Below are 20750 nucleotides of genomic sequence, written 5' to 3' on the forward strand. Positions count from 1 at the left end.
GACCAGCTGGGTAGGGAAACTGGAGAGGTTGACAAGCGTCAACTCCCGTGAGACACGGAAGCCACACCAAGGAGCTCAATTATATGTTCTATTTGATTCCACCTGCTGTGGGAAGGATCTGATTTACACTTTTAAAGAGATCATCCTGGTCACTATTTTGAAAATGGGTTAGGGAGAAGAGAAGAGGTAAAGGCAGAAGACGGGAGGCCAATTGGGAGGTGCTGCCATCTTCAGGGAGATAAATGGTGGCAAATTGGTCTAGAGCTTTGTCAGAGGAGATACAGAAAAACAGTCAGGTGTTTGGATATAATTCATTGAGATGAAGAAGTACTCAAGGGGGAAAATAAAGAATTCTGTTTTTCCCATGATAGACAAGACTGACTATTGGGTTTTTTTAAGTGAAATATCAAGTAAGTGGTTGGATATATGAGTTTGGAGCTCAGCATGGGCATGTGATTTAGGAGTCACCAGTTTAGATGATATTTCTAGTCAACAGCCAGAATGTATCAGAGAGCGCTGTAAAAATCTAGAAGAACAAAGCCAAAAACCTGATAGAAAAACCTGAAAGAAATCACTGTAGTTCATTTTTAAAAAATCATCAAAAATTTTTCAAACATATATAAAGATACTCAATTTCATGCAAATTAAAACCCCAAATGAAAATACACTGAGATACTGTGTATCAACCACTGATTGACAAAAACTCAAAAGCTTGAAAACCTACCCTGTTAATGAAGCTGTGAGAATAGGCACTTTCTTACATTGCTGTCAAAGGTACAAAAATGGAACAGATGCTATGGAAGGAACATCTGGTAATATTTAACAAAATTATGTATTAATATGGATTTACCTCTTGATCCAATAATCTGGGGAGGAGGGTTTTTTTTTTTTAAGATTTTATTTGTAAGTCATCTCTATACCCTATGTGGGGCTCAAACTCAGAACCCTGAGATCAAGAGTCGCACGCTCCACTGACTGAGCCAGCCAGGCGCCCCAGATATAGTAATCCGTTTTATAGGAAGTTATCCTGTGGATACACCTGTAAAAAAGAAAGAAAGAAACAACAGGTTTATTAATTGTGGCACCATCTTTAATAGCAAAATATTAAAAACAACCCAGATGCCACCTACATAAGAAAATTGTTGAGTTAAAGGTAGTACAGCTACATAATCAAGTACTATGTAGCCATAAAAGACAATGAAGAGGAGTACTATGTACTGTTATGAAATGAATGCCAAGGTACATTGTTAAGTGGAAAAAAAGCAGAGGTCAAAAAAGTATACTGTGTGCTACATTTTTTTTAAAGATTTATTTATTCATGAGAGACACAGAGAGAGACAGAGGCAGAGGGAGAAGCAGGCTCCTTGCAGACAGCCCCATGTGGGACTCGATCCCAGACCCCGGGATCACATCCTGAGCCAAAGGCTCAACCACTGTGCCACCCAGGCATCCCCAGTGTGCTACATTTTATTTTAAAAATGGTGGAAGAAGCCTATATATTCTGTATTTCCTAATTTTTATTACAGTTTATTGAAATATAATCCATATAATATGAAACTCGCCATTTTATTATTTTATTTTATTTTATTTATTTTATTTTATGAGAGAGAGCACACACAAGCAGGGAGTGGGGAGGGACAGAGAGAAGAATCTGAAGCAGGCTCCATTCTCAGAGCAGAGCCCAATGTGGAGCTTGATCCCAAAACCCTGGGATCAACACCTGAGCCGAAATCAGGAGCTGGACACTTAACCAAACTGAGCCACGCAGGCACCCCAAAAGTCACTGTTTTAAAGTATACACATCAGTGATGTGTAACATATTAAAGAAGATAGGCAACTGTCACCACAATCAATTTTAGAACATTTCATCATCGCCAGAAAAAAACCCCATTCTCATTACAATCACAATCGATTCTCCTCTTCCTCCAGAACCTGGCAACCACTTCTTTATTTTCCACATAGGTAGATTTTCCCCTTCCAGACATTTCATACAAATGGAACCATAAATATGTTATCTTTTGTGTCTGGCTTCCTTCACTAAGCATAAATTTTCCAAGAGTCGTTTGTGCTGTAGCAGGTGTTGATATTTTGTCTCCTTTTGTGGCCAGATAAGATTTTCTTGTACAGATATGCCACATTTCATTTATCCATTCATCAGTTGAGGAATATTTGGGTTATTTCCATGTAAGACTGTTGTGAATATTCACGGACAAGTTGTATGGGCACATGTTTTCATTTCACTTGGGTCTAGAACCATGAGGATAATTACTGGGTCACAGAGTAATTCTGGGGTTAGCACTTTGAGGAACTACCAAACTGTTTTCTAAAGAGGTATACCATTTTACAATTCTAGGGTGTATGAGGGTTCCAAATTCCCCACACCTTTGCCAACATTTGTTATTTATTTTCTCTCTTTTTTTAAATCTTAGTCATCCTAGTATGTGTGAAGTGGTAGTGTATTGAGGCTTGCAATTGCATTTCCCCAATGTCTAATGATGTCAGACATCTTTCCACGTGCTTACTGCTATTTGCATATCTTCTTTGGAGAATGTCTGTTCAGATACTTTTGTTCATTTTTTTTTTTAAAGATTTTATTTACCTACTCATGATAGTCACAGAGAGAGAGAGAGAGAGGCAGAGACACAGGCAGAGGGAGAAGCAGGTTCCATGCAGGGAGCCTGATGTGGGATTCGATCCTGAGTCTCCAGGATCGCGCCCTGGGCCAAAGGCAGGCGCCAAACCGCTGCGCCACCCAGGGATCCCTGTTCATTTTTTAAATAGGTATTTTTCTTTATATTGTTGAGTTGTAAGAATCCTTTTTATATTCTGGACTCAGGTCCCTTACGATACATTTGATATTTTGGAATCAAGAAGTGTGAGGGGCAGCCCGGGTGGTGGTTTAGCGCCGCCTTCAGCCCAGGGTGTGATCCTGGAGACCTGGGATCAAGTCCCACGTCGGACTCCCTGCATGGAGCCTGCTTCTCCCTCTCTCTCTCTCTCTCTCTCTCTCTCTCTCTCTCTGTGTGTATGTCTCTCATGAATAAATAAAATCTTAAAAAAAAAAAAAGTGTGAGGGGATCCCTGGGTGGCTCAGCGGTTTAGCGCCTGCCTTTGGCCCAGGGCGCGATCCTGGAGTCCCGGGATCGAGTCCCACATCGGGCTCCCGGCATGGAGCCTGCTTCTCCTTCCTCCTGTGTCTCTGCCTCTCTCTCTCTCTCTATGTCTATCATAAATAAATAAATAAATATTTTTTTTAAAAAGTGTGAGGCTTCCAGCTTTATTCTTCTTGGTTAAGATTGTTTTGACCACTCTGGATTCCTTGAATTCCTATGAGTTTTAGGATCAGCTTGTCAATTTCTTCAAAGAAATCATCTGGGATATTAAAAGACATCATATTGAATCTTAGACCCTTCTGAAGAGAATTGCCACCTTAACCATATAATATCTTCCAATCCATGAATATGGTATGTTTTTCCATTTATCTGTCTTAAATTTGTTTCAACGATGTTTTACAGTTTTCAGAGCATAGATTTTGCTCTTCTTTTGTTAAATTTATTCCTCGGCATTTCATTGTTTTTGAGCTATTGTACGTGGAATTGACTTTTTTTTTTTTTTAGATTTTATTTATTTATTCATGAGAGACACCCAGAGAGAGGCAGAGACATAGGCAGAGGGAGAAGCAGGCTCTATGCAGGAAGCCGGATGTGGGACTCGATCCTGGTCACTCCCTGAGCCAAAGGCAGACACTCAACCACGGAGCCACACATGCATCCCATGGAATTGACTCCTTAATTTCATTTGTAGATTTTTCATTGCTAATGTATAGAAATACAACCGGGGTTTGTCTATTAGTCTTGTATCCTGCATCCTTGCTGAACTCATTTATTAGTTCCAATGGTTTTTTGGTGGATTTTCTTTTTCTTTCTTTCTTTTTTTTTTTTTTTTTTAGATTTTATTTATTTATTCATGAGATACAGAGAGAGAGAGAGAGAGAGAGAGAGAAGCAGAGACACAGGCAGAGGGAGAAGCAGACTCCATGCAGGGAGCCCAATGTGGGACTCGATCCCGGGACTCTGGGATCACACCCTGGGCGGAAGGCAGACACCCAACCACTGAGCCACCCAAGCATCCCATTTTTCTTAGGATTTTCTATATACAAGATCATGTCATCCGAGAACATAGTTGCACTTTCTTTCCAATCTGGATGTCTTTTGTTTCATTTTCTTGCCTAATTGCCCTGGATAAAAGTTCCAGTCTGATGGTGAATAGAAGTGATGAGACTGGACATCTTTGTATTACTCTTGATCTTTGAGGGAAAGCTTTCATTATTTTACAAAGTAGCACACCTACCATATACCACTAAACATAATGTCTTAGACATGTATCACTTAAGAAAGAACATGCAGTGTGAGCACTAAACACAATATCTCACACACATATATCACTGAACACAATAGCATAGACACTATATACCACTTGCCTGGTGCATGTATCACTAAACACAATAGCACACACACTATGTGTGACGAAACAGTGTTTCATGCAGTAAAACATGGATCATGCACCACTAAACACAGCATCTCATGCATACATTACTAAACACAGCAGTCTACGCACCACACACCATTAAACTCAGAGTCTCATCCATATATCATTAAAATGTAGTTTTTCATAGATCTCTTTTATCAGGTTGAGGAAGTTTGTATTCCTACTTTAACAGGCAGGTTTTTGTTTTTTTTTTCATGAGAGGGTGTTGGATTTCATCAAATGATCTCTCTATGTGTCTATTGAGATGATCCTGTGTTTTTTTTTTTTAATCTAATTGATATGGTGTATAATACTAATTGATTTTCAGGTGTTTAACCAGTCTTGCATTCCTCGAATAAATGCCACTTTTTATGTTTCGCTGAATTTGGTTTGCTAGTACTTTATTGAGGATTTTTGCATCTATATTCATAGGAAAATTTGGTCTGTAGTTTTCTTTGTTGTGATATCTTCTTTTTGGTTTGGTAGCAGCCTTATTGAATGAGTGGGGCAGTACCCTCACCTATCTATTTTTTAAAAGAGCTTGTGAAGTATCAGTGTTAATTCTTCTTGAAACATTTAATAGAATTTATTAGTGGAGCTATCTGGCCCTAAGTTTTCTTTCCAGGTAGTTTTTTCTTATTAATAATTCAACCCCATTGTTTGTTATAGATCTATTCATATTTTCTATTTCTTCATGAGTCAGTTTCAGCAGTTTGTTTCTTTCTAGGAATTTGTTCATTTCATCTAAATTATCTAATTTATTGGCAAACAATTGTTCATAATATCATTTTATTATCCTAATATTTCCATAGGTTGGTAGTAATGTCCCCTGTTTATATTTTTTTAATGTATTTATTCATGAGAGACATAGAGAGAGAGGCAGAGACACAGGCAGAGGGAGAAGCAGGCTCCCTGCAGGGAGCCCAGTGCAGAACTCGATCCCAGGACCCCGGGATCCCAACCTGAGCCAAAGGCAGATGCTCAACCACTGAGCCACTCAGGTGCTCCCTTGTTTATATTTCTTTTTTTTTTTAATTTTATTTATTTATTTATTTATGATAGTCACAGAGAGAGAGAGAGAAGAGAGGCAGAGACACAGGCAGAGGGAGAAGCAGGCTCCATGCACCGGGAGCCTGATGTGGGATTCGATCCCGGGTCTCCAGGATCGCGCCCTGGGCCAAAGGCAGGCGCCAAACCGCTGCGCCACCCAGGGATCCCCTATATTTCTTAATCTCATTAAGGATTTGTCAATTTTGCTGATCTTTTCAAAGAACCAACTTTGGTTCTATTGATTTTCTCTATTGTTTTTCTATTCTCTGTTTCATTTATTTTCACTCTAATCTTCATTATTGTCTTCCTTCAAAGTGCTTTGGGTTTCATTCACTCCTATTTTTCTCATTTCCTAAGGTATAATTTTTGGTTATTGGCTTGAAATCTTTCTTTCTTTCTTTCTTTCTTTCTTTCTTTCTTTCTTTCTTTCTTTCTTTCTTTCTTTCTTTCTTATGATAGTTACACAGAGAGAGAGAGAGAGAGGCAGAGACATAGGCAGAGGGAGAAGCAGGCTCCATGCACCGGGAGCCCGACGTGGGATTCGATCCCGGGTCTCCAGGATCGCGCCCTGGGCCAAAGGCAGGCGCTAAACCGCTGCGCCACCCAGGGATCCCTCTCTCTTTTTTTTTTTTTTTTTTTTTTTTTTTTTTTTTTTTTTTTTTTTTTTTTTTTTTTTTTTTTTCCTCTCTCTTTTTTTAATACAGGCATCTAGAGCTATATATCCCTCTAATCACTCCTGTATCTGTAGTCCATAAATTTTGATATGTTGTATTTTCATGTTAACTCATTTCAAAGTAATTTCTAACATCCCTTGTGATTTCTTTTTTTGACCCATTGATTATTTAGAAATGTATTGATTTCTGAATTTCTGATTTTTGTGAATTTCCCAAATATCCTTATGCTAATGATGTCTAGTTTCATTCCATTGTGTCGGAGAACATACTATATGCAATTTCAATTCTTTCAAATTTACTGAGGATTATTTTATAGCCTAACACAATGTTATGGCCTAGAAAATGTTCTATGTAAACTTGAAAAGAATGTGCTTTTGTTGGGTGCTATTACATCTAATTGGTTTATGATGTTCAAGTCATATATTTCCTTGTTGATCTTTCTAGATGCTCTATAGATTACTAAACATGGGGTATTGAAGCCAACTATTATTGTTCAATTGTCTATATCTTCCTTCAATTCTGTCCATTTTTGTTTCATTGGGTCTCTTTTATTAGGTACATATATATTTGTAATTAAAATGCAATTAACCTTGGGCAGCCCCGCTGGCCCAGCGGTTTGGTGCCGCCTTCAGCCAGGGTGTGATCCTGGAGACCCAGGATCAAGTCCCACACCAGGCTCCCTGCATGCAGTCTGCTTCTCTCCCTCTGTCTCTGCCTCTCTCTCTCGTCTCTCTCTCTCTCTCTGTGTCTCTTATGAATAAATAAATAAAACATTTTTAAAAATGTAATTAGGGGATCCCTGGGTGGCTCGGTGGTTTAGCAACTGCCTTTGGCCCAGGGCGTGAGCCTGGAGTCCCTGAATCGAGTCCCACGTCGGGCTCCCCATATGGAGCCTGCTTCTCCCTCCTCCTGTGTCTCTGCCTCTCTCTCTCTCTCTCTCTCTCTCTATGTCTATCATGAATAGAAAAAAAATTAAAAATGTAATTAACCTTTTTATTATTATAAAATGCCCTTCTTTGTTGCTATTGGCAATTTTTGTTTTAAGGTGTATTTTATACAGTATTAACACAGTCATCCTACTTCTCATTTGAATACTATTTGTATGGACTATCTTTTCCACTCTTTGAATTTAAATGGCTCTTAAAACAGCATGCAGTTCACGATTTTTTTCTTTTATCCATTGCCAATCTTGGTCTTTTGGTTGGACTGTTTCATATATTTACATTTAATTAATTGCTCATAAAATGGAAGAGGAAATTAATACATCTATAAACACAGCTTTATAATTATTTATTCAGCTAGGATTTAAAAATTACAAACAAAAAATAAATATTTGCTGTCTTATACTTACGTAGTTACCTTTATTGGTATTCTTTATTTCTGTGTGGATTTGAGTTGCTGTATAATGTCTTTGCATTTCAGCCTGAAGGATTCCTTTTAGTATTGTCTGCAGGGAAGATATGCCAGCAACAAATGTTTTAGTTTTTGTTTATCTGAAAGTGTCTTAATTTCTCCTTCATTTTTGTGGGATTATTTTGCTGGATATGGAATTTTAACAATTTTTAAAAAAGATTTATGTATTTATTTATTCATGATAGACAGAGAGAGAGAGAGAGAGAGAGAGAGAGGCAGAAGCAGGCTCCATGTCGGGAGCCTGACGCAGGAGCAGGACTCGATCCCAAGACTCCAGGATCCCGCCCCCGGCCAAAGGCAGGCACTAAACCGCTGAGCCACTCAGGGATCCCCTTTAACGATCTTTTTGCTTCGGCACTTTGAATATGTCATCCCACTGCTTTCTGGTCTCCAGTTTCTGATGAGAAGTCAGCTGTTAACATTTTTGAGGATTTCTGGTATGTGATTTTTCTCCTGCTGCTTTTGAGATTCTTTGGCTTTTGTTTTCATAAGTTTAACTGATGCAGCTAGGTATACATCATTTGAGTTTACCATACTTGGAATTAGTTGAGCATCCTGAATGTACAAATTAATGTATTTCATCAAATTTGGGAATTATCTGGCATTATTTCTTTAAATGTTCTTCTTCTCTCTCCTTTCCTTCTGGAATTCCCATTATTCTGTGAAGTTGGCCTTACTGGTGTTCGGCTAATAATTGGACAGAGATTTCCTTAAATTTCTTGAAGCAGGGATCCCTGGGTGGCTCAGCAGTTTAGTGCCTGCCTTTGGCCCAGGGCGCGATCCTGGAGTCCCGTGATCAAGTCCCACATCGGGCTCCCTGCATGGAGCCTGCTTCTCCCTCCTCCTGTGTCTCTGCCTCTCTCTCTCTCTCTCTCTCTCTCTCTCATAAATAAATAAATAAATAAATAAATAAATAAATAACTCTTTAAAAAAAATTTCTTGAAGCAATAAGATTCCCAGCTTTTGACATGAGGTTATGTGTGTGTGTTCCGTCATGACTTCAATGCTACAACAGGTAGTTTATGACTCTGCTTTGCCCTTAGTTTCATGCTTGTACAAAGTCTCAAGGTCAGTCAGAAGTGAGAGATTGGTGGGGTAATTGGGTGGCTCAGCAGTTGAGCGTCTGCCTTTGGCTCAGGGTGTGATCCCGGGGTCCTGGGATCGAGTCCCACATCGGGCTCCCCGCAGGGAGTCTGCTTCTCCCTCTGCCTGGTCTCTGCCTCTCTGTGTGTCTCTCATGAATAAATGAATAAAATCTTTTAAAAAAAAAGAAGTGAGAGATTGGGGCCTCTCGGGTGTTTCTTAGACATGTTCACAGCCCTGTACACGCAGGTGTCCTTCTGGAGTTCCAAGAATGAGTCAGAGAATATCAGAGCCCTCTGTGGACATCTCATTCCCTAGCTTTGCCTTTCAAGTTCTTTGGTCGGCTTCTGGTTAGCTCCAACTGGTATTACTACTTCTTGCAGCTATGATGTTGAACCATCACAACTGGTTTTTTTCTTTCAATGAATGCCCCGGGGATAGCCTGTTTGCTTAGAATAAGCTCTGAGTCAGTTCAAATAAAAACAAGCCCTAAGACTGGAGATTTTTAAGGAGCTACCAGACAGATCACATGGTGACAGTTTTCTGTGTTGGGGATTTGGGGGCAAGTTCAACCCTATTCTACCCCCTCTAATGGCTTATAGCCTGGTGGCTTTCATAGCAACTATAGTTTCAAGTCTACTACAAAGATAAAGAAGAGGAGGGGTGAGAAGAGAGTAAGCTAAAAATGCCAGAAATCCTTCGTTCTTACCTAGTTTCAGTCATTTTTCTACAATAAATCCTTTTAGCAAGACTTTGGTGAATTTCTAGAGTTCTAATACAGTTGATTTTGACCATTTATTTGCCAGTGCTTTTGATATTTTTACAGAGGAACAGATTTTCAGAGACCTTTACTCTGTCTATGGAAGTGCTTCTACCTGTATTCATTTTTCCACAAAAGGAATCAGGATAAACCAGTCTAATAAAAATCGCAACACAGAGAGCAATTCTCAAACTATCTTGGGTAGATTATAGGGTAGAGTAAGTACACAAATATGTTGATTTTGTTGGGAACTAGGATTCTCACTGCAAAGAAAGGAAGGTACAAATACAGGAGGACAAAGGTGTAGCAGTATTGGATGAAGTTGGATTGGTCATATTAATAGTAGCATATGATCTCTAAAAATATATATATTTTAAGAATTCATGATTTTTGCTCTGGTCATCAGAAGGGCTTAGAAGCGATGATACACAGCAAACACAACTGGCACTCAGTTTATCTGAAATTCAATGCTCCATTAGAAAAAAAAGAAAAAAAAAGGAATATTTGGAGACATGGTTGATCCTGGGCAGAGAGGCAGGGAAAATAGAAGGTGAGCCTGAAACACATTTTGTGCCAAAAAGCAAAGAGGAGAAGACAAAGACTTGCAATGACATGGATGGGACTAGAGAGTATGATGCTGAATGAAGTAAGCCAGTCAGAGAAAGACAAATACCATATGATCTCACTCATATGTGGAATTTAAGAAACAAAACAAATGAATAAAGAAAATAGAGACAAACCAAGAAAGAGGCTCTTCACCATAGAGAAAAAACTGATGGTCACCAGAGAGAAGGCTGGTGAGAGGATGGGGGAGACAGGTGATGGGGAGTCAGGATTGCACTTGTCCTGATGAACACCGGTGATGTAGGAAAGTGTTGAATCACTATATTGTACACCTGAAACTAATACCACACTGCATGTTAACTACAGTGGGATTAAAATAAAAAATAAGAGAGACGCCTGGATGGGTCAGTGGTTGAGCATCTGCCTTCAGCTCAGGGAGTGACCCCAGGGTCCTGGGATCGAGTCCCACATCAGGCTCCCCACAGGGAGCCTGCTTCTCCCTCTGCCTGTGTCTCTGCCTTTCTCTGTGTGTCTCTCATGAATAAATAAATAAATTTAAAAATAAATAAATAAAAATCTGATGAAAGTAATAGACACCTTCTTGAGAAAATACACATACACACATATCATTTTAAGGGGTTCATGGATGCCCCGAAATCCATTCATGCACCAAGTGTAGAGTGTCTAACTTACAGTCCAGATTGGAAAAATAAAGTTACGAAGTTAATTCAAATCATTTTGTAGATACAAATATGCTAGAAATCATTCATAGCAGCCAATTAAAAGAATAACGATTTGTTTCTTGTTTTAGCAGTCTGTGGCAAGGTTGGGATTGAAAGCCAAACAAACCTTGGATTCTAAAGCAGAGCAGCCACTACATGTTGGCAGCTTCTCTCCAATTGATCTGATCAGAAAATCTTGGGCAAATCATGAATTCTTCAGGCTAACTGCCATTTCTTCATCCACTTCAACAACTTCACCTTCCTGGATGGTAGCAGGGAAAAAAAAAACACATATTAAGAAAAGCCACTTTAATCTCAATAAAGAAAAACATGCAAAGATTTTACTAAGGAGTAACATTTCTGGAGAAAAGACTATGCCTTCTGATATGATATTCTCTTTTCTTTTTCTAAAAGATTTTATTTATTTATTCATGACAGAGAGAGAGAAGGAGAGAGAGAGAGAGAAGCAGAGACACAGGCAGAGGGAGAAGCAAGCTCCATGCAGGGAACTTGATGTGAGACTCGATCCTAGGTCTCCAGGATCACACTCCGGGTGGAAGGCCGCACTAAACCGCTGAGCCACCGGGGCTGCCTGATATTCTCTCTCTCTCTCTCTCTCTTTTTTTTTTTTTTTGTCTATCAGATTTTATTTATTTATAATCATTTTCTTCGGTGGCAAAGCAAAAAAAAAAAAAAAAAAAAAGTCATACACAGGAGTGCCTGGGTGGCTCAGTTGGTTAAGCGGCTAACTCTTAATTTTGGCCCAGGTCATGATCACCGGGTTGTGAGTTCAAGCCCCATACTGGGGTTGCAAACTAGGTATGGAATCTACTAAGAAAAAATAATAATAACACCACACATTATACTATATATATATACACACACACCCCATACACACATATATGAAATTTGTGATAAAAGTGAGAAAGTAGGGATCCCTGGGTGGTGCAGCGGTTTAGCGCCTGCCTTTGGCCCAGGGCGCGATCCTGGAGACCCGGGATCGAATCCCACGTCGGGCTCCCAGTGCATGGAGCCTGCTTCTTCCTCTGCCTATGTCTCTGCCTCTCTCTCTCTCTCTGTGACTATCATAAATAAATAAAAATTTTAAAAAAGTGAGAAAGTATTTGCCAATTAATAATTATGGGTTAATTTTGTGTCTGGAATGGGGATAGATGGAAAGAGAGGGTTTTGCTCTGCATTTGGCTCATTTCAACTAATCTATGTTAATAATAATATTAATAATGATGATAAAAGTGATAGGTCACATTTAAGGGGAGTCTACCATATGCCAGATCCTAAGAACCAACAAAAAATTTTTTTGAAAGAAAGAAAGCTAAAAGATTAACGGAAATGTCACAAGGAAGCAGGAGGCAGCTTGCAGTGACTCGCGCTGGCCAACCAATGGCACCGTGGGCACCAAAATAAGCAATGATGGGGGCACCTGGCAGGCTCAGTCGGTGGAACATGCAAGTCTTGGTCTCAGGGTTGTGGGTTCAAGCCCCACATTGGCTATAGAGATTACTTGCAAATAAAATCTTAAAAAAAAAATAAAACACTGAGACAAGGTGAACCTGGATCTAAATCATAAGTAAACAATTAGGTACATGTAAACGGGGATTTCTCCACCTTGGCACTGCTGATGTTTTGGGCTGGGTAATCCTTTGTTGTGGGGATGCTTCCGTGGACTGCAGGATGTTCAGAAGCCCATCTGGCCTCTCCGCATCACATGCCCAAGGTATGTGGCTACAGACTGAATACTGTGTCCCCCCAAAATCCTTATGTGGCTATCCTAATCCCCAAGCTGATGGCATCAGGAGGTGGGGGTATTTGGAGGTTATTAGGTCATGGGTGCAGTCCTCGTGAATGGGATTTTTGTCCTTTATAAAAGGGGCCCTACACAGCTCTCTTCATCTGAGTAACTATAGCAAAACGACAGGTGTCTATGCACCAGGGAGCAAGCCCTTCACAGACACTGAGCACCTGCCAGCCGCAGCCCGGAAGTCCCAGCCTCCAGGACTGTGAGAAACAAGTATCTGATCTTATGAGCCATGCAGCCCATGTTATTTTCCCGTCTCAATCCCAAAGGATTAACACGCACTCCCTCAACAGTGACATTACCAAATTTTCCCCTAGGGGGCCAAATTACACAAACTGAGAAATGCATTCTACAAGCCAGAGTGGGCTCTTCCAAAAAATCAACGTTGCGTGAGCGGGGCGGGGAAACAAAAGCAGGGGAGGAGTTTTCTGTTTTACAGCAAGGGAGACTAGAGATACTAAGGGCCAACTGTAGTTGATAAATCTTGATTAGATCTTGGATTAAAAAAAAAACTTGGGGTGCCTGGGTGCCTCAGTCAATTAAGGGTCTGGCTCTTGACTTTGGCTCAGATCATGATCTCAGGGTCTTGGGATCGTGCCCTGTAGCCTCTTCACTCAGTAGGGAGTCAGCCTGAGATTCTCCCTCTCCCTCTGCCCCTCCCCACTCTCACTCTCTCAAAATAATAAATAAAACCTTTGAAAAAACTAAAAGAAAAACTTCTATAAAAGTCAGATGGTGTGGGATCCCTGGGTGGCGTAGCAGTTTGGCGCCTGCCTTTGGCCCCGGGCGCGATCCTGGAGACCTGGGATCGAATCCCACATCAGGCTCCCGGTGCATGGAGCCTGCTTCTCCCTCTGCCTGTGTCTCTGCCTCTCTCTCTCTCTCTCTCTGTGACTATCATAAAAAAAAAAAAAAAAAAAAAAGTCAGATGGTGGAGATTTGGGGAAATTTGAATATGCACTATATATATTAGTGATACTAAGTGATTATTCACTTTTTTAGATGTAATAATAGTATTGTAGTCACTCAGGAAAACCTTTATTCTGATCTTGGGACATACATGCTAAACTACTTAAGGGAGCAGTATCATGTTCATTGAAACTTGCTTCCAAATGGTTGGGCAGAAAGTAAAGTGTGTGGGGCAGGAGGACAAGTGAAGAAGAGAGAGACAGAGAGAGGGAGAGAGAAAGTCCAAATGTTGGCAAAATGCTGATGAGCTTCGTGGAAGCCCATAGGGGTGTTCATAGTTAGTATTCACCCAACTTCTTGGTAAGCTTGAAACTTTTCAAAATAAATCAAGGAAATACAATCAAAATATATAATATATGATAAAAATCATAGAGAAAAAACATTTGACAAGGAAGCTGGAAATCACTGAGGGAGAGGAGGTCGTAGAGGAGAGAAGACCCCAGGGAAGCGAAGTAGGTTGAGAAAAGTCAGGGAGTGTGAAGTTCCAGAACCTCCAGAAGAAGTTGTTTCAACAATACAAAGGGCTGCCGGGCAGCTCAGTAAGATGCCAACAGAAAATGCAACAAACATTGGCTTTGGCAAGACAGAGGTCTACGGTGACCTTGACAAAATGGGGAGGACAGGAGCCCGATTGATGTGGTTTGTGGGAAGGACAGCATTGAGCAAGGGGAGCACACAAATAGATGGTCCTAAAGAGGAGCTTTGTGTGGGGACGGGAACAGAAACGTGAGGCAAGAGCCAGAAGGGGAATGGCTAGGAGTATGTTCTTGCCCTGCTTGTGATTCTGGAGGGGAGTGATGGGAGGATGGGTCTCTGTGGTTGAGGGAAGGACTGAGTAGCGTGTGTGTGGGGGGGACAGGGTGTGGACGCCACCCCCAAGGGGCTGAGGGGCGGCGGCATCCTCAGAGCAAGTGGAAGGGTGGCCTGGGTGGAATGAGGGGCTAGACTCCTCTGGATGCACCTGTCTTCTCCAGGGATCACCACCCAAGGCACCATGGGCTGAGCGGAAGCTGCTGGAGGTCTAAGGAGGAGAGAGAGGTGAAGTCGAAGCTCAGCAGGTAGCAACCTGGGTTTGGAGGAAGGCACAGGATAGTCCGGCCATGTTGCCAGCTCAGTTGTGGACAATGAGTGGGTTCCATCAAAGTGCAAGATCATTTCCTCCTACAACAAGCTACCGTTTGGGCGCAGGTGCAGAGTGAGAGGATAGCTGGGGTCTGCCAGGGGTGTCGGATTTCTTTCATCTTTATTGACAGCCCAGGATCCAAACCTCTTTCCTCTATTTCCTATGTGTGGATCCCCTTCCCCATTGTGACAGTCTCCCTGAAGAGCACGGCCCTCCTCCCACCAGACAAGCTCCCACCGCCAGATACTTGCTTCGCAGTGTCCCATGCAGAAGGGAAGGAGCGCGTGACCCAGGGCAGCCAATCAAATGCACTGATTCGAGTTTGGGGTCAGGAGCCCAAGAAGACACAGAGTTGGGGGCTGCAGAATGGTGTCAGCGGTGGCAACCAGGCCAGTGGTCGCCTCCCGTGAGCAGTGAACCATGTCCCTGCAGCCTTTACCCTCCTGCCCCCCAGATGGTAGCAGAGACGTCTTCTCCAACGTGGGTTCTATGCCAGACCTTTGCTTGTGGTTCTCACCTCGTAACCTCCAAGCTGGTTCTCCAGCTCTCCCAGAAACTCTGTGAGCCAACCAGCGTCTACGCAGTGCAGATGGCTACATTTATACAATGATATGTCTGTGATCATAAAACCGCAAGGTTCACCGACAGATTGAGCAAGCAAGTTCAATTTCCTCTAACTAGTGTGTTTTGCGGCCTAAATGAACAAACACGGCCCGCCGTGGTAATGATGTTTTACACGTTTTATGGGTATCCGAAGCCTTGTGGTGAAAACTTACATTCCTGTGAGATTAGCCAGGAACAAAAAAACCTCTTGTACTCTAACAGATGGCTATCTCACAGAACCTCTTCGGTTCCTTCTCCTAGAATGCCAGTAAACACGCTGCGAGAAATTGCCGTCGTGATGACAAGGAAGCAGGCATGTATTGTCTAATCATAAATTAGATCTCCGCTGAACACCTGGCTGGTCTCCAAAACCCCTAACTCTTCTTCCTTCTCTAAGATGACAATAGCCGGAACAACTCTCACGTCCTCACACAATTTTGGTAAGAATGTGTTTCCTTTATAGCCTTCTCATCAAATACTCTTGTGACCAAAAGTTTCTTTTGATTTGATTTTTTTTAAAGATTTTATTTATGGGGATCCCTGGGTGGCGCAGCGGTTTAGCACCTGCCTTTGGCCCAGGGCGCGATCCTGGAGACCCAGGATCGAATCCCACATTGGGCTCCCGGTGCATGGAGCCTGCTTCTCCCTCTGCCTGTGTCTCTGCCTCTCTCTCTCTCTCTCTCTCTGTGACTATCATAAATAAATAAAAATTTAAAAAAATAAAAATAAATAAATAAAGATTTTATTTATGTATTCATGAGAGACACAGGCAGAGAAAGAAGCAGGCTCCCTGTGGAGAGCCCAATGCGGGACTCGATCCCAGTCCCCAGGATCACACCCTGAGCCAAAGGCAGATGCTCAACCACTGAGCCATCCAGGCGTCCCTTTCTTTTGATTTTAAAGGAAGCTGATTACTGAATATAAGCTGAATCTTATAATTTTGGGTCGTTACTAGCAATTGTCCCTTCTTTGCCATCTCTTCCCCCCTTCTTTCTTTCCTTCCTTATTGTCTCTTTACATTGGCTAGAACCTTCCGATCATCATTAAGTAGCAGAAGCAAGGGGCACCTAGGAGCTCAGTAGGTTGAGCATCTGACTCTCGATTTCGGCTCAGGTCATGATCTCAGGGTTATAAATAAATAAATAATAAATAAATAAATAAATAAATAAATAATCTTCAAAGAAGAAGTGAGGCAAATGAAGAATGCCAGCCTCCCAAGAATTTGAAGATTGAGTCTGAGTCTGAAGCCGCACAGGTAATTCTTGAGAGCCAAGTCGGTGCTGGAGTTTTGATGCTAATCTAAAGCTTGTCTAGGGTATTCCACAGCTATTGAACTTCATGAGTTCCATTTTTGTAGTAATCTTTGAGGGTAGTAATGATATTTTTCTGTTTGTATAATGTCAATCATTTGGTCAATGAAGATGGACCTTAGATTAAATTCAACAACATAAGTTTTAGTTAAGAAAAAATGTTTTAACTGAGTTTTTAAAAACTTCAATTTAAAAATTGAAGCTTTGTAAAATAACTTTTTCTCACTTATACCAAAATTATAGTTAGCAGGGTGAGGGCAGAGAAGAGCATTCCGAATGGAGAAACCGGAGAGCCAAGGGGAGTAAGTGCCAGGTTTTTCTCTGGAGTGGTTTTCTTCCAAAGGGCATTTCTGTCCAGGGTAATGTGACTGTGCTTGCTGGGCTCCAAGTAACCCACTTTATAGGTACAGGGCAGAGGACCGGAAGGAAACTAAGTGGGAACCTTAGATCTGCCCTCGCTTGTTGGGTTACTTTGGCTAAGTCACCAAGCACCAGGAATGTTTCTTGTCATGGATCAGTCCATCCATCCATCATGCACCAATCCTTCATCCACCTGTCCTTCATCCACTCATCCATCATCCATCCATCCTTCTCTCCATCCATCCATTCTTTTCTCCTTCTATCCATCCATCGATACATCCATCCATTCATCACCCACCCATCCCTCTATCCCTCCATCCATTCATCCATCCATCGTCCATCCAATATTTAAAGAGTGATTACTACCTACATACACTATTTTAGATACTGGGAATACCCGCATAAAGAGACAATGTTCCTGCTTACTATGTAGTGGAGAAATGTAATATATAAGCAAATAAATAAATAAAAAGGCAATTTCACACTGTGATTAGTTCTATTTAACAAACCACGGGAACATGTGGCATGGTGAGGACATGGATGCAGGTGAGGATGCTCCTAGTTGAGGTGGTGGGGGAAAACTTCTCAGAGGAGGTGATGTGGGAACTCAGAATGAGCTCCCCGTGCTAATGAGAAGGAATCAGCCAGGTGAAAGGACGAAGAACAGTGTTGGGGGGACCAGAAAACCCTGAAAAGAAGAAAGGCACAGCATGGTACAGGCCAGAAGGAGGGCCAGTGCACTGGAGCTTCAATGAAGGTGTGGGGAAGCTGTAGGGCATGGCGTAGGGGAGCTTGGGGGGCATGTTTTCCAGTGGACTTTCTCCTTGGCTTTCCTGGAACTTGTCCAGTTTACACGACTGTGCGAGCCTCTTTTCTTTTCAACGGTATTTGGGTTCAGACAGCAAATTATACAGTTGCCCTCCCTTTAAGGCCACAGCAAGGGCTTTGAGTATTTCCTCAGTGCAGGGAGATGCCACTGAAGGTTTTAGGCAGGAGAATCGAGGACCTCATATGGGTGCTTCCTGTAGCTACAGCAGTTTTCTCCATGTCTGAAATAAGACATAGCTGCTGCCATGGGTCTGGCCTCTATTTCCAGGGATCTGCAAGATGATCCACATGGGTGTGATTTTGTATTAAATCTAAAATGGGGGATCCCTGGGTGGCGCAGCGGTTTGGCGCCTGCCTTTGGCCCAGGGCGCGATCCTGGAGACCCGGAATCGAATCCCACGTCGGGCTCCCGGTGCATGGAGCCTGCTTCTCCCTCTGCCTATGTCTCTGCCTCTCTCTCCCTCTCTGTGACTATCATAAATAAATAAAAATTTTTAAAAAATCTAAAATGGTTGAGGGGCACCTAGGGGGCTCAGTAGGCTAAGCAATCTGCTCTTGATTTCAGCTGCTTCTCCCTCTGCCTATGTCTCTGCCTCTCTCTCTCTGACTATCATAGATAAATAAAAATTAAAAAAAAATCTAAAATGGTTGAGGGGCACCTAGGGGGCTCAGTAGGCTAAGCAATCTGCTCTTGATTTCAGCTCAGATCATGATCTCAGGGTAATGGGATCAAGCCCCACTGTCAGGCCCTGCAGTCAATGTGGAGTCTGCTTGAGATTCTCTCTCTCTCTCCCTCTGCCCCTCCCCCCCAGCTCACTCGCTCTCTCTCTTTCAAAATAAAAATAAATAAATAAAATCTTTAAACCTACAATGGTTGAAACATGTCCCACGTGGCTGATGTATGTTCCACGGATTGGTGCTAGCGTGCGGGTGCAGAGGTCAGATCATAGCCAGTAGGGCTGGTATACCAGGTGTCCTTCCAGAAGAGGGTGGAGGCCCACCTGCAGGAGTGGGGGCACGGGGTGGGGGGGTGCACAGCGGCTGCCGTGATCTTTGCCCCCAGTATATTGTGATGTACTGCAGCTACACTGGGCCCAAGTTATATGGGTTTTCTGTTTATAGCATCCAGTATAGAGCCCAGAGCACGCGCTGGAAACCTATATCGTCTGAAAACATTTGAGTGGGGAGTATCCGTTTCCTGTCTCCACCATGAGGAGGATAATCATGTGGCCTGGGGACTGCCGGGCAGATCAAATCCCACCCCATCCGTGTCCCAGACAGTCCCTTATGAGTGTCCCGCCTAGGGGGCCTCCTTGCTGGCCTCCCACCCCCAGCTCCCTAACATCCTGTTTACTCTCCATTCCACAGCTGACAGAGTCCAACGTCGTGACCCCGTATGTTTACACATCACCAGACGATCTCCAACCTCACGGTATTACTGACCATGCTCCCTGTGCTCCACACTGCATCCCCGTGACTTGTGTATTTTCTAACTAGCAGTTTGCACCTCTTGATTCAGTCTACCACTGAACAGGTGGAGACATGGCAGGAAAAAAGGGATAAAACAATGTTTTGAATACACTGTGAGGGAGCAGGGGTGGCGGGCAGGGAGTGAAGGCAAGATGGTGGGCCAGGAGGCGTGGGTGAGGGCCCACAGTTACAGGGAGGAGGGTGAGACTATGGAAATGCATGGAATTCTCCCTTTTGATACCTGTGTCTGGCTGTAGGTAGCCCATTGGTTGTTTAGGGCCTATGGCTACTTTGAGGTGGGTCACCTAATGTGCATGACCGATGGGTGGCCACGGGGTCACTTTGGGCGCTTTCTGCATTTCACCCACAAGCCTGTTGGCAGACAAGTGGCCTCCGGGTCCCCTGCCCTCTGGCCCCCACCAGTTGGTCCTCTGGGGCTGTGAGTCTGTGTTGTGTTTTGTTTTGTTTGTTCACGTGGCCATGCCCCCCAGCCAGGTGTACAAGGCCATCAGGATGAGGATGCTGCCACCACACAGAGCCCAGCCTCACCTCAGTGTCCAATATCCAAACCCCTCCAGTCCCCGAAGGCCAGCCAAGCCCACGGGTCCCACCCTGCCAACCTCTCCTGGGTCTTCCTGGCCCCGGGGACTTGCGCCTGGGTGGGAATCCGCCCAGCAAACGTTCCCTGCTGCCTCCCGTCCCAGATCTGGGCTGAAGACCTCTGAGGGCCCTTGTCAAGGTATTTGTAGTTTCTGGGCAGATGTTCTGCTCTCCACGCCTAGAAAGCAGGATGTGGGTCTAAAACCAGAGCCTCGATGGCAAGTGATGCAGAGCATTTTCTCATGTGCATGTTGGCCAAGTCTATGTCTTCCTCTGTGAGATTTCTCTTCATGTCTTTTGCCCGTTTCATGATTGGATTGTTTGTTTCTTTGGTGTTGAGTTTAAGAAGTTCTTTATAGATCTTGGAAACTAGCCCTTTATCTGATATGTCATTTGCAAATATCTTCTCCCATTCTGTAGGTTGTCTTTTAGTTTTGTTGACAGTATCCTTTGCTGTGCAAAAGCTTCTCATCTTGATGAAGTCCCAATGAGTCTCACCTCACACCAGTGAGAATGGGGAAAATTAACAAGGCAGGAAACCACAAATGTGGGAGAGGATGTGGAGAAAAGGGAACCCTCCTGCACTGTTGGTGGGAATGTGAAATGGTGCAGCCACTCTGGAAAACTGTGTGGAGGTTCCTCAAAGAGTTAAAAATAGACCTGCCCTATGACCCAGCAATTGCACTGCTGGGGATTTACCCCAAAGATGCAGATGCAATGAAACGCCGGGACACCTGCACCCCGATGTTTCTAGCAGCAATGTCCACAATAGCCAAACTGTGGAAGGAGCCTCGGTGTCCATCGAAAGATGAATGGATAAAGAAGATGTGGTCTATGTATACAATGGAATATTCCTCAGCCATTAGAAACGACAAATA

General features: G+C 42.9%; 1 protein-coding gene across 3 annotated transcripts in view; it reads right to left on the reverse strand.

Moving 5' to 3' along the window:
• Positions 1 to 818: 818 nt before the first annotated feature.
• The window catches only part of ZFP3 (ZFP3 zinc finger protein), a 90990-nt gene continuing 71058 nt past the window's right edge, over positions 819 to 20750 (reverse strand). For all 3 annotated transcript variants that reach the window (XM_049110098.1, XM_049110096.1, XM_049110095.1), the window contains 2 exons: positions 10921 to 11055; positions 819 to 1039 (listed from right to left, as the gene is read on the reverse strand). The gene's annotated coding sequence lies outside the window, so the exon portion shown is untranslated. The remainder of the gene's footprint in view (positions 1040 to 10920; positions 11056 to 20750) is intronic.

The sequence above is a fragment of the Canis lupus genome, chromosome 5 (assembly GCF_003254725.2).
Source record: "Canis lupus dingo isolate Sandy chromosome 5, ASM325472v2, whole genome shotgun sequence".
NCBI lineage: Eukaryota > Metazoa > Chordata > Mammalia > Carnivora > Canidae > Canis > Canis lupus.